Source organism: Alligator sinensis, unplaced genomic scaffold (genome assembly GCF_000455745.1).
Source record: "Alligator sinensis unplaced genomic scaffold, ASM45574v1 scaffold413_1, whole genome shotgun sequence".
Taxonomy (NCBI): domain Eukaryota; kingdom Metazoa; phylum Chordata; order Crocodylia; family Alligatoridae; genus Alligator; species Alligator sinensis.
Window position 1 is genome coordinate 689150 of NW_005842308.1, and position 13424 is coordinate 702573.

Here is a 13424-nt window from a genome sequence, read left to right on the forward strand (position 1 = left end):
CCCCCCCCCCATTCTGAAGAGTGATAGCTTGGCAAATGGTGCAGACAAAAGTTACAGAAGATGCTCTGTTTTGAAATATGTTCATCTGACACTTCATGCAATAAGGTTTCAGCTTTTTACCCAATCAACCATTTTTGAAGCTCTCTGCAGCTGTGCAGTTGGGTTTGGTCACTGTTATAAACTGCTTTCTGTGAGCAGATCAGTCAAAAATTGTCACTTCTGTCTGTGCCCCTAGTATAGTGGTTAGGGCTCTTTGCTGGAACACAAGAAAGATGGGGAGGCATAGAATCCAGGTCTCCCACATCCCAGGAAGTGGTTTAGTCACTAAAACTGTTTATGAAAGAGGGAGATCTTTATAGTGAATCGAAGTGGTCAGGTAGGTAGATCCAATCAACCATGTAGATGTCTAATTGCTCATGTTAGCTTGACAGCTTGGTGGAGAAGAATTCCAGGCAGACAGACATGCCTTAGCACACATTCAAGCTTTCTATTGAAGTGAATGGAGAGCAGCACACCTCATAGGAAATTAAAAAAAAAATCACACTGTGGAGGTCTAGGAGTGCTTAGAATCAATGGGAAAGCTGTGTAATTCTGTGGGGTGAAGTATAACATGACTGGGAATGCACTAGCTCCACACTGAAGGTGAAGGAAAACTATGTCTACACAGGTGAAGCAGAATGTCTTCCTGTGCCTGGTGTCATTGGCATGAAAAAATAGATACTAAGAGACATCTTAGTAGAAAAGTAGGATTCAAACTTGAATGTCCAGGTTATGTTTTACTAATAAATGAAGGATGAATGCATTTTTCTATTGTCAGATTATGTAGAGGCATTATCAGTTTACAGACTAATCTAATCTGAATTCTGTTTAATAGGCCAATTATATGATTGTTGGGATATGACACTTCTTTTGTGTTTAGGAATGTTTCATTCTTTCCAGGCCATCTCATCAGAAGTACCAAGTTATTGCTTGTTCTTTAAGAGATTGAGGCTACATTTTAAATTTACCCGTCTGATCACTGGGGAAAGTTTAAAAAAAAAAAAAAATTAAAAGCCTCCTCCTTTCTCTCTGGAACTATCTGATATCGGGACACATTTTGTTTTACAACTTGGGTCATATAGGTGTTTCCAAATTTCAAACTTTCAGAGAAATCACATTTCTCTGAAAGAAATTATTAATAAAACAGATGCTAAACTCCTTTACTTATAGGTAGATTTTGTTTTATGTTTCTGGGTTGGGAAAGAAAGAACATCTATTCTTCCCCCAGTTAGGTTCATTATGTAAAATATAATTGCCTGTTAGATTCCAGATCAAAATGTTAATTCATTCCATTAATTCCCCAGAACAATTATTTTTACCCTTGCTGCCAGCGGAAAAGATTTAGTAGTTACAAAGAACCCATCTGTCCTATTCACAGGTGAATCAATACATACTATGAAACTTTAAGATGATTAACTTTAAGATGACTAACTCAAGTAGGAAATCAAAGCAATAATTCTTCTTACATGTCCTCTAGGATTCAATGTTTCACAGCTCCTCTTCCCACATTCATTCTTATGTTAAAATGATGTCTTATGTTCCAAGGCTCGGGCAAGCCTGGAGTTATCCCAGAAAGTGATTTATGGTGTCATCATTTTACATGATATGCTATAATTAAAAACAAATAAAATTGCTAAGGTGTATGTTTCCCGTGGGAGTTGGCACAATGCATGCAACTTTAGGAGCCTCTTCTCAGTAGCTCCCCTCATCTCCTCTAACTCATTCCCTCAGTACTCTCACCTGCCACATCTTGTAGAAGGAACTGACAGGGAAGGCTGCCCATGGCTGAGAAGACCTTCAGGAGTTCAGCCCTTGTTTGGACCAGTGCTCTCCTGGCCTTGTCCCACTTTTACTCTAGCTGTACTCCCTGGCTTGGAGACAATTATTAAGGGCTGCAAGCTTTGGGCTCAGTGAGGTGTGCTTGAGGACCCATTGCCCCAAGTTCCGTCATGACATTTCAGTCCCTGACAGACTTTGCCGTTCTGTTTTCTCAGTCATATTTAAAATTCAGGGTCTCTCACATGCACACCTCTCAGTGATCACTGCCTCCCCTACAGCCACAATCTAGACTACTGGGACAAAAAAAAATCATCACCAAAACCATATGCACCTGCTTGGCTCCAAACAAAAATGGCCCACCCAAGGTTTGCCTCACCCTGGCATGATAGTCTCAGGGGACCATGAAGAGGCTGCCACTTTTCAGGGTTTTTTTTTTTCTTTTCTTCTGTTAAAGTGGACAATTGAGCATGAGCCAGGAGTCACAGCATCTAGGCAAGGGGAAATGGGCTTAAAGACCCTGATCTGATAGCTGCTCAAGAATTAATTGTGAAAGGAGAATGAGTTGACACCCAAATAGTCTTTATTAATTGATAGTTAAGTACAGAATCAACCAAAGGTATAATTAATTGGTGCCAACCCAGGGCTATGAAAGGGGTGGATTTTGTTGATTTAACTCTGCCCGGGATCTACTTGCTTGTTTTCTTAAGCTGGGCTAGATTCCCACTGCTGGAACTAGCCCAATTTAGATAAACACCAAGCTAAAGTTGAGCGGAACCCAGACATTGTCAGAATGCGAATGTGGACTATTGAAAAGCTGACCCAAATAGCTGAAGAGCAGACCTACTACCATCATCGCAAAATTGGGTGGCACAGACAAGGTGGAGGGGAGGAGGGGCCCCAAGAAAACCCACCCATGTAAGTGCACCCTTGCAGGCACCTATGACACACTAAGGTCCCTCCTTTTCTTTTTCAAGATCAAGGCATTGTGGGTGAGTTGAGGGAAGTGCCTGTGCACTCATTGCATCGTCACCTATTCCATCCTGGTGGATGTACCACAAAAAAAGCCAGGAAAACAAATAATACAGGGAGGGTAGAGGTAGAGTGGGGCATACAACAAAAGAAACAGATAAAGGAACACCACAAAGGGAAAGGACAAACTGGCAAACCACAAGACAGCATGGGGGTGAGAAAGCCCAAGTAGCCCTAACCCTGTTTATCTCCAATAGTAACAGGGAAGGAACCCTGTTATACAGGGTAAACTTATGATTTTGTTTCACAATAACCTGGGTCTCCAAGGAGTTTATGATAGCTTAGTGTTCTTCAACACTGGATGTATCTACATATTCCTACTGTGCATTAAGTTTAGTACCTCTAATATGAGGTACTACATAAATGCGCAGTAGCTAGCACTAATGTGCAGTAGCAACAACTCATGGTCTTTCTGTGATCCTTAATGCATAGTAGACTAATTATCCTGTATACATTAGCATGGTTATTGCTGTGACATGCTAATGCACAGTAGAATTAGTCTACTGCGCATTAAATATCTTGTATAGATGCACTCACTGAGAGCAATGCTCCAGGCCCTTTCTCTACAAGAAGCCTTGAGAGCAGGATCCTAGAACATGGAGGATCTGTCTACCCTAACTATACATTTTTGTGCTTAACTGCTTCCTGGAGCTACTTTCCAAAACAGCCACCCCTCCCTGTTCTTCTTCAAGCCTCTTCAGAGCCTATTGCCAGCTCTCTGGGAATCATTTTTGGAGACTTTTCCCCAGCCAAGCAGTGTATTTCCTTCAGAACAGTCCCCATCAAGAAAAGGATTCCCCAAGAGGTCTCACTTGCACTAAGGTACCTGATCCTTGAACTAGAAGTTTGATCTGAAAAGAAAATCCAAGTCCTGGATAGAACTTGACCTCTTAATTCATAGATTCATAGATGTTAGGGTCAGAAGGGACCTCTATAGATCATCAAGTCCGACCCCCTGCATAGGCAGGAAAGAGAGCAGGGCCTAGAAGACCCCAGCTAGATGGATATCCAACCTCCTCGTGAAGACCCACAAGGCCTTGAAGACCCCCAGGGTAGGGGAGAGCACCACCTCCTTTGGGAGCCCGTTCCAGACCTTGGCCACTCTAACTGTGAAGAAGTTCTTCCTAATGTCCAGTCTAAATCTGCTCTCTGCTAGCTTGTGGCCATTATTTCTTGTAACCCCCAGGTGCGCCTTGGTGAATAAATACTCACCAATTCCCTTCTGTGCCCCCGTGATGAACTTATAGGCAGCCACAAGGTCGCCTCTCAACCTTCTCTTGCGGAGGCTGAATAGATCCAGTTTCTCTAGTCTCTCCTCGTAGGGCTTGGTCTTAAGGCCCTTAACCATACGAGTGGCCCTTCTCTGAACCCTCTCCAGGTTATCCGCATCCCTCTTGAAGTGCGGCGCCCAGAATTGCACGTAGTACTCCAACTGCGGTCTGACCAGCGCCCGATAGAGGGGAAGTATCACCTCCTTGGACCTATTCGTCATGCATCTGCTGATGCACGATAAAGTGCCATTGGCTTTTTTGATGGCTCCATTGGCTTTTTTGATGGCTTAATGGTTTACCTACCCTGATCATGAAGTGCTATGTACAAATACATGCACAGGACACTGAGATTTCTGTTATAGAATTGTTGCAGAATCAGGTCCATGATTTTCTATTTTAATCAAGAGCATCATGCACCCCTATTCCCCTGCACCTGTTTAAATTATGATCACCATGGAATTTATAAGAAATCATCATTTACTATGTGCAAAGTAAAACTGTTTATTTTGGCAATGTCAAAGGCAGTTTTCAGTGTAGTTCTTCCAGGAGTATAGATTAATACAACCATTGCTCAGTGCATATGCAAATTACACAGAGTCCCTGATAATGGCATGAACCAAAGTAGGCCTTGCTGAAACAAAACAAGGCATGTCACATATGGTTTGCACAGAAATCCTGGGAAAGTAGCTCATTAGTTTTAGAGGAGCCTCCAACACCAGTACAGAGAGAGTGAATTGACGAGACCAGTACAAAATACTAAAGATCAGAATGACCTGGCAACAGGTGTCCATATCTGGTGGGGAAGGAAGGCTGCACTAAGTGGTGAGAAGTAGGAGTTGGATGATGTCACCTAAATAAGTTTTAGCAGTTGTTGAGAACTAGGATGCAACTGCTGTAAGAGAACCCTGAATATGTTGTACTGAGCTAAAGAGTTATCTTAATGCCTGTAAATAACCTGGCTAGCATGGTATACTAGTTGGCCACGGACATTAGTGTTTAGGCTTGTTTGGAGACAATAAACCTGGCTGACTTGTTATTAGGAACCAAAGCCTATGGTCTCTTTTTGAAATAACAACCTCATTAGGGGCATGATGTCACAGATGGTGTCCTGACAGCACAGGCACAGACCATCCAAACTGATGTGGTAAAACTTAATCCTCAAACAACACTAACAGAGTTCACCTAGACACATGGGTGGCTCCCTGAAAACTGGTGATCTATGTGCAATATATCTAATTAGGCAGAAATGTGGAGAGAATTTGTAGTGAAATCTCACAGAATTGCATGGAAGGAAAAGGAATTGATCCTCAAGCTAGTAAAAGGACAAATTGAACTTCTTTCCCAAAGAAAGTTTTAGTTTACTTATCTTTCCACACTTCTCCAATAAGAAAAAAAAAAAATAGGATTCCTACCTCCACATTCCCTTTTACAACCCTTGCCTCTTACTTCGCTTACTCTAGACAAGCAACGGAGAAATGTGCAAACATTTAGAAAGGAGAGCGAATGCTTTGTGTCAGAGGTGGAACATGGCCATATGTTGAATAATGTATTTAGAAATTAGCTCCAGTAGCAAAGGAGTTTTAGGGGCTGACCCAAAGTCAATGAATAGATTCCCATTGATTTCAGGAAGCTTTGGATCAGCCCCTGTGTTTGATTCAAAAGGGAGGCTGGAATGCTCCATGCAGCAAATGCTTTTAAACAGCAATATTAAATTATATCCTCAATTACAGTATATTCTTCATCTAATAAAAACAATCCCGCTTCAGTTTTCCATCCAAGCAGAGGCTGACAACCCACCGTGTATTTCTACAGCTGTAGGAACAAGTATTTAAAACCATCACTTGAGTAAACAATCAAAGCTACTGACAATTACTCAAAAGTGTTCAAATTGTCAAGTCCCCAAGCTAATTTCAGACCACCTTCCTGTTAGTTCAGGCTCAGAGCAAACATGGAAAAGGAAGAGAAGCAGTCTGTTTGATGGGACTTTATTTCAAAGCTTATAACTGCTCTGGCATTTGGCACGAGCTCCGCATGGCTTCAGGCAAGTTGCTACTCAGCAAACTTAAAGATATTCTGCTAACTTAAGCTATAATTTTTTAAACAGCCTGCTTTTTATCCATTGAAAACTAATACTGTTTTTTTCCAGTGTGCTGTGCATTTGCAGGAAAGCTGTGCTCTCCCAAATATGTACTTAGACTTTCTTATATATTTCAGATTCATTATCTGCATAAAGCTTGTATGTAGAATGCATGGTGGGTAATGGCTAAATATGTGTTATGTGTAATAAACACCAATAAAGGGTGCTTTACTGAAGGAAAATTTGAAGATTGTAATACAATACTTTGATTTTTAAAAGTAATTTGTGTAGGTATTAGATATACCATGGCATAGTGTAAAGGGCATCTCCTTGTTTCAGTGCATTTCAGATTGGATCATATTATTATACCAATATTTAATCTAAGAAAACTAGCAGGCAAGCCCTATATCTAAGCTCTTTCATATTTCTTCTTTTGAACAGAAATGTGTGTCCTGTGTCTGCACTGCATTCGGTTTTGTTCTTCATTCACATCTAAACTGCAGCTCAGTCCAATAAGATGCTGGGAGGGTTTTTGAGTTACATCTCCAAACGTCTGCCAATACTACAAATGACATTGGATGTGATAAAGCACTGAAAAATTATCACTTATGGATGCAGTAGTTTCACTCTCCAGTAATCCTAAGTGAAATGTTTTGGGTATAAAATTGTTCCCAAATTATTATGAAGCTAGAGATATATTTGAACACATTTGCAGAGGAGTCAAGAACCTTTAAATATTCTTTTAGTGGCCTCACAATCCCAATGGTTAATAATCAGTTCTGCTCAATGGGAAAAGGTCTTGTTTTTCACAGTAGATCAACATATGCTATCTGGCTCCTAACATAGTTGTTTAATTTAGAAGAAACTTAAACTGACCATAGATGCCTGGGTTTTTTGGAGGGCCATGGTGGGGAAGAAGGTGAGGAAGAATGTGCTAGATGAACACCTTGCTGGGGTTTTCCATCTTTTGCTAAGAATTTTCAAGAAATAGGAAAGCTGATTGAGAGGTAGACAACATTTTCGTTTTTAATTATCCATTTGTGGCCATTCATTATGATTTTTCAAATCCAGGATTAATGTCGCCGATAGGTATTGTAAGGATTCAGGGACCTCTTTGTGGGTGCCCTGCCTCTGAATTACTTCAGGGTGAAACCCTGTTCCGGTGCCCCCGAGATGGTCTGGGTGCTGCCCCTCTTTCTCTCCTGCCACGTCTTTGCTGTTATAAGTTGGGGAGGCAGTTCCTGGTTGGGGCCCGGAGGTGTCTCGACCCTGGGGTTTGTCCTTGTGGGGTTCCAAAACCTCCCCTTTACCTCACCCTTACTACACCTTCGGCCTGGGATGAAGCTGCTTCCTGCAGATCTTCCCCACACTGCCCACCTTGCCAGGGCTGGGTCTTCAGGGCCATGAACCTTGGGGGGGGGGGGGGGGGGTCTCCCCCTCTTAAGGAAAAGAAACTTGCCCCATCTGGGGTCATTCACAACTCAACAGAAAAGATGCCGGCACCTCCCGGTAGAGCTCCTGAGCCCGCCTTCCTCTCTCTCTCTCTCTCTCGGGCTCCTTTCTCTCCCCCTCCTAGTGGCTTGTCCATCTCCTTCCCCTTTTAGCAGGTAGAGGTACTGGGACTTCCCCATGATCTGCCCCTACCAGTTCCTCCGGTGCCCCCAACCTGGAGTCCGGCTGTCTCGGTCACTCTTGCCAGTGTCCCTCTTCTCCCCTTTCTCGGGGGTCGTGGTTTCCTGGGCTCTGCCTCCTCCAGAGCTATCTGAGGATGATTGCGGACCCGAGGGTCTGCCCTGAATCCCAATTCCAGGGCTCCTTATTGGAGCCTTGCTACTCCCCGGCAGCATCCCACCTGATTGCTGCATCTCAAGCAGGTCCAAGGTGGTGATCCTCCCCCTCTATGCGACACTGGTTAGGCCACAGTTGGAGTACTGCATCCAGTTCTGGGTGCTGCACTTCAGGAGGGATGTGGACAACATGGAGATGGTCCAGAGGAGGGCCAGCCACGTGATCAGGGGTCAGCACAGCAAGCCCTATGAGGACAGGCTGAGGGACCTGAACCTGTTCAGCCTCCACAAGAGAAGGTTTAGAGAGTAGGTTTAGACTAGACATCAGGAGGCGCTTCTTCACTGTCAGGGCGGCTAGGATCTGGAACCAACTTCCAAGAGAAGTGATGCTGGCTCCTACCCTGGAGGTCTTTAAGAGGAGGCTAGATGAACACCTCGATAGGGTCATTTGACCCCAGTGCTCTCTCTTTCCTGCCATGGCAGGCGGTCAGACTTGATCTGTCAAGGATCTCTTCCAACCCTGCCAACTATGAAACTATGTATTCAGTCAGTGATTTTTCTTCCTGATGGTTTTTGTATATTTTCTGGGATGTCCCTTGAATGGCAATGGTACAGAAAATCACCAACTACATTGTCTTTCCCAGGTTTGTATTTTATGATGAACTGGAATGGCTGTAATGCCAAGGCCCAGTGTGTTATTTTGGCGTTGTTGGTTTCAGCTGATTTTAGCCATTTCAGTGCGGCGTGGTCTGTTATAACAGTAAATTCTCTACTGAGCAGGTAATACTGGAAGTATTCCACCCACCACTTCAAGGCCAGGCATTCCCTCTTGATAGTTGCGTACCTTCTTTCATGGTCATTGAGCTTTCTACTGGCATAGGCCACTGGTCTCTCGGCTCCCACTATTCCCTATGATAGCACTGCCCCCAGTGCTTGGCGTGACATGTCAACCTGTAGGTTAAACGACACTGAGAAGTCTGGTGTATGAAGTACCACCTCCCTACATAGGGCCCATTTAACTTCCTTGAAAGCTTTTTTTGTTCTTCCTGCAGTTTTATGGTTCCATTCCCCTTCCCTTTGATGGTAGTCATGAGAGGAGCTGCGAGTTCTGCAAAACAGGGAATGAACTGCCTATAGTAACTGGCCAGGCCCAGGAAGGCTCGCATTTGCCTCTTTGTTTGTGGGACCTTATATCTGTTTATAGCAGCCACCTTATTGGCCAATGGTTTAATTTGGCCTTGCCCCACCAGAAACCTGAGGTATTTTGTTTCTGCTTGACCCAATGCACACTTTTTGGGATGGACTGTCAGGCCAGTCTACCTCAGTTCTTGTAACACCACCTGCACATGCTGGTCCCAAATCTCTGTATACACCATGATATCATGAATGTTTGTGGCTGCATACTGATGATGGGGGGCTAGAATCCAATTCATTAATCTTTGGAAGGTCATCGCTGCCCCATTGAGGCCAAAAGGCATCCTGCAGAACTCGTATAAAGCCCCATGGGGTCCCAAATGCTGTCTTGGCCCCATCTCTTGGATGCAAGGGTATTTGCCAATACCCTTTTGCCAGGTCAAAGGTGGATATAAACCGAGCCTGACCTATTTTTTCCAACAATTCTTCCACCTTGGGTATGGAAAAGGCTTTGAATTGGGTGATGGTATTGAGTTTTTGGAATTAGATACATAGCCATAACGTCCCAGCAGCCTTTGGGACCATTACTATTGGGCTGCACGAGGGGCTCTGGGACTCCCTGATGATCCCTTGCTCCAGCATTTTTCTTATTTCTTCTTTTACTAGCAGATATTCATGGTAGGGTATCCACCTCCACCTCTCCCTCACTATGGCTCCATCAGGCATTGCGATTTTGTGGACTACCCCGCGGGCCTTTCCTGAGGTCTCTCTGAACACATCAGTGAACTCTCATACTATTCCTGCCATCTGCCCCTTCTGATTCAATGTGAGGTTTCGACTATGGATACTCCTTCTCCCACAGGCTCATCTAGGATTTTTCCCAATTCTTTGTCAGGGATAGGTGTAGCCAAGAACCCTTCTGGCTCGTGCCACTCTTCCACTAGGTTGATGTGCTAGATTTGTTTCTCCCATCTACGTCCAGGTCACAAGACCTCGTAGTTGACGGGGCCAACCCTATGAAGGATCTGAAAAGGCCCTTGCCAACAGGTCAGAAATTTGCTCGTGGAGCTAGGTAGTAACACCAGCACCCTCTGACCTGCTTGGAACTCACGCTCTCTTGTATTTTTATCATATTGTCATTTTTGCTGTTTCTGGGCTTCCCTCAGATTGTTTCTGACCACCTGGTTTGCTTTTTGCAGCCTCTCCCTCAGAGACTGCACATATTGGGATGGGGGGGGGGGGGGCCCTTTTCTGGGGGTGGGGGGGGGGGGTCTCCTTCTCCCTCTGTTCTCTCCCATCCTTCCCAAACTACATCCAGTAAGCCCCATGGGGTATGTCCGAAGAACAATTCAAATGGGGCAAAGCCCAACAATGTCCGCGACACCTCCCAGATAGCAAATAGAAGCAGAGGAACCAGCAGATCCCACCACCAAGGGTCTTCCTGCGTGCAATGTCTGAGCATGGCCTTGAGACGACTATTAAGCACTCCACAAGGCCATTTGTCTGGAGGTGGTATATCAATGTCCACAGGTATTTTATGCGCAAGACCTGGCAAAGGCCCTTCATTACATGGGACATAAAATTCGCACCTTGATCTGTCACGATCTCACGAGACAGACCTACCAAGGAGACCCACTTAAGAAGTTCCTCCACTACCCATGGTCCTGTAACCGATCTGAGTGGAATGGCCTTTATGTAACAGGTAGCATAGTCCACCAGCACGAGTATGTATTGATGTCCCCCAGATGACCTGGGCAGTGGGCCCACAATGTCCAATGCCACTCTTGCAAAGGGTTCCCCAATAACTGGCATAGTTTGAAGTCGCACTCTGGGGGGTTTCTTTAGGCTTACCCATTGGCATTCTGGATAGGTGGCACAGAATTACTCCACCTCTTGGTAAACGTGTGGCCAACAGAATCTAGTGGTCGACCTGGCTATGGTCTTCTCTCAGCCCAGGTGTCCCCCAAGGAGCCATAACAGATCAGACCGATACAGCTGGGGTACCAGGATTTGAGCCACCTGTTCCATCTCACCCCATCACCTCATGATACAATACAGGAGCCCCTTCCTTACCTCACAACAGGGCAGCTGATCATACAGTTCTGGGTGTATTACTTCCTGATCATGCTGGGTGACTTCCCCTCCCAGATGGCCTGGAACATAGGTTCTTCTCACTGAAGATCTCAAAATTGGGCTCTGCTAGTGATGTGCTCCAGGTCCCAAAGGGCTCCTCCATCTTCACCCTGATCTTCAGGGCCTCCTCTCCTACCAGCCCCCGGTACCACCTTCCCCGGGACCAGTGGTTCTCCAGGAGCTCATAAATTTCTGGCCAATCCTGGCCTAGTACCATTTGGTGTGGTAGATCTGCCAATATCCCCACTGGCATTTTGCTGGTAACCCCTTTCACTGTCATGAGTTCTTTCATCTGGGATAAATGGAGACTTGTCCATGCAGGCAGAGCATCTTAATGGGATTAGTCTCAGTCCACCCCGTGTCAAGGATGGCACGAACCACTCACCCTGCCACTACTGCCATCACAGTGGGTTTATCTCAGTGCATGGCTTGCTCTGTACTGCCTAGGCTACAGTTCATCATTTCCTCTGGTAGGGGCTCTGGTGGTGTGGGACGGTTGCCTCAATAGTCTCTCCACCCCCCCCAGCTCCGGGGGCTCCCGTCTCCCCTCTCACAATTAAGCATAATGGGAAAATCGGAGCTGAGAGTTGAAAAGTCCCAAATGTGGATAGAAAACAAGGATGTGGGATGGGGCAGTAAACCACAGGGAGTTGGGCAGAGTTTTAAAGAGGCATTTAAAAAAGGAACTTATGTGCATTCTAGGTTCCTAAGCCCCCACAAAAGTGCACCAAGAACCCCACTGCTAAGCAGATCCCTAAACCTGGAGGCAGCTAAATTAATGTGGTGCCCCCATTTGGGGCCATAAAGTTCCCTAGATGTCTAAGCTTCTACATAGGGACAGAAGCTCTCCAGTCTAAGCAGAGAGGCACTAAATATTTGGGCTAGGAACAAATATTACACATTAACTGGTTTAAGTGATCAGAAACTGATTTAAACCTGTAACAGAACAGATGTTCAGTGCAAATAAACCAGTTTGAAAATGGCTGAAACTGGTTTGAGATAAACCTGGTTGCATGTACAGACTGAACTGATTTGGGTCAAATTGGTTTATGCAATGGCTGTCACAGACCCCTTGCTGGTTTAAGTTAAATCAGAATCCCCCAGAATTCCAGTATGCTCTCTGGGCTGGGTGGGTCTTTGTTCCACAATGGGGCTCCCTAGCTGAGATTTGCAGCTCCAGCAGAGATATGCAGGCACACCAAGGTCTGCTGTTTTCCTTGTACCCTACCCACCTTGCTGCTCAAGCAGGAAATCCCTGCTCCCTCCCTTGAAATTCCCACAGCACAGATTCCAGCCCCAGGGACCCTAGGCATGTGGTATGCTAGCTAATGCCAAGTAGTCTGTGTGTGTGTCTCTCTCTCCAATTTCACTGGGACAGGCAGGCAGACAGAACAGGGCTTTTGAAGCTAACCAACAGATCAGCCAGCAAACTGTTTAAGACATTTGAACTAATGGAGAGAGGCCATTGTTTTGCTAATCAGGTGCATCACAGAGGGGTCCTACAGGAGGGCCGTGATCTCAAGGCCCCCTTCCCGTGCCAAGTTGGCCCAAGCGTACCCTCAAATTTCGCCCGCCACATCTTTGATAACACCATATATTTGGGAGGCTGCCTTTTGCACCATCTCAGTCACGTCTTGCTGGTTACTCGGACCCCATGGTTTTCCGGGCTCCTCGTGGGTCCCACTTTACAATGGGCGCTTCAGGGGCACCCTAGCCTTAGGGGCTATGCATGGCTCCAACCATCCCTTTACCACACCCCAAGCCTCGCAGCTGGAATAGACATTGTTAGGTCTAGGTTTACACCCTCTCTGGTGGTTGGGCTCTCCACGGCCCTGTCTCTCTCCGCACCCTCTCTCCAGGGCTCCTCAGTAATGCTGCCCCCTCTCCGGGCCTTCTCAGTAGTGCTGCCCCCTTGTCTGGGGCTCCTCAAGCGCTGCTGCCCTCTCTCAGGGGCCTTCTCAAGCGCTGCTGCCCTCTCTCAGGGGCCTTCTCAAGCGCTGCCTCCTTTCCTGGGGCTCACCACAATGCTGCACCCTTCTCCAGGGCTCACCACACCCTCACTGGGGCTTCTGAGCAACACCCCCTTCTCTGGGGCCTATGTACCCCAAATGCTGCACCCTCACTGGTGCTGGGGTCCCCACACTAGTGTGGGTCCCCTATGAGGCCTCCTCCCAC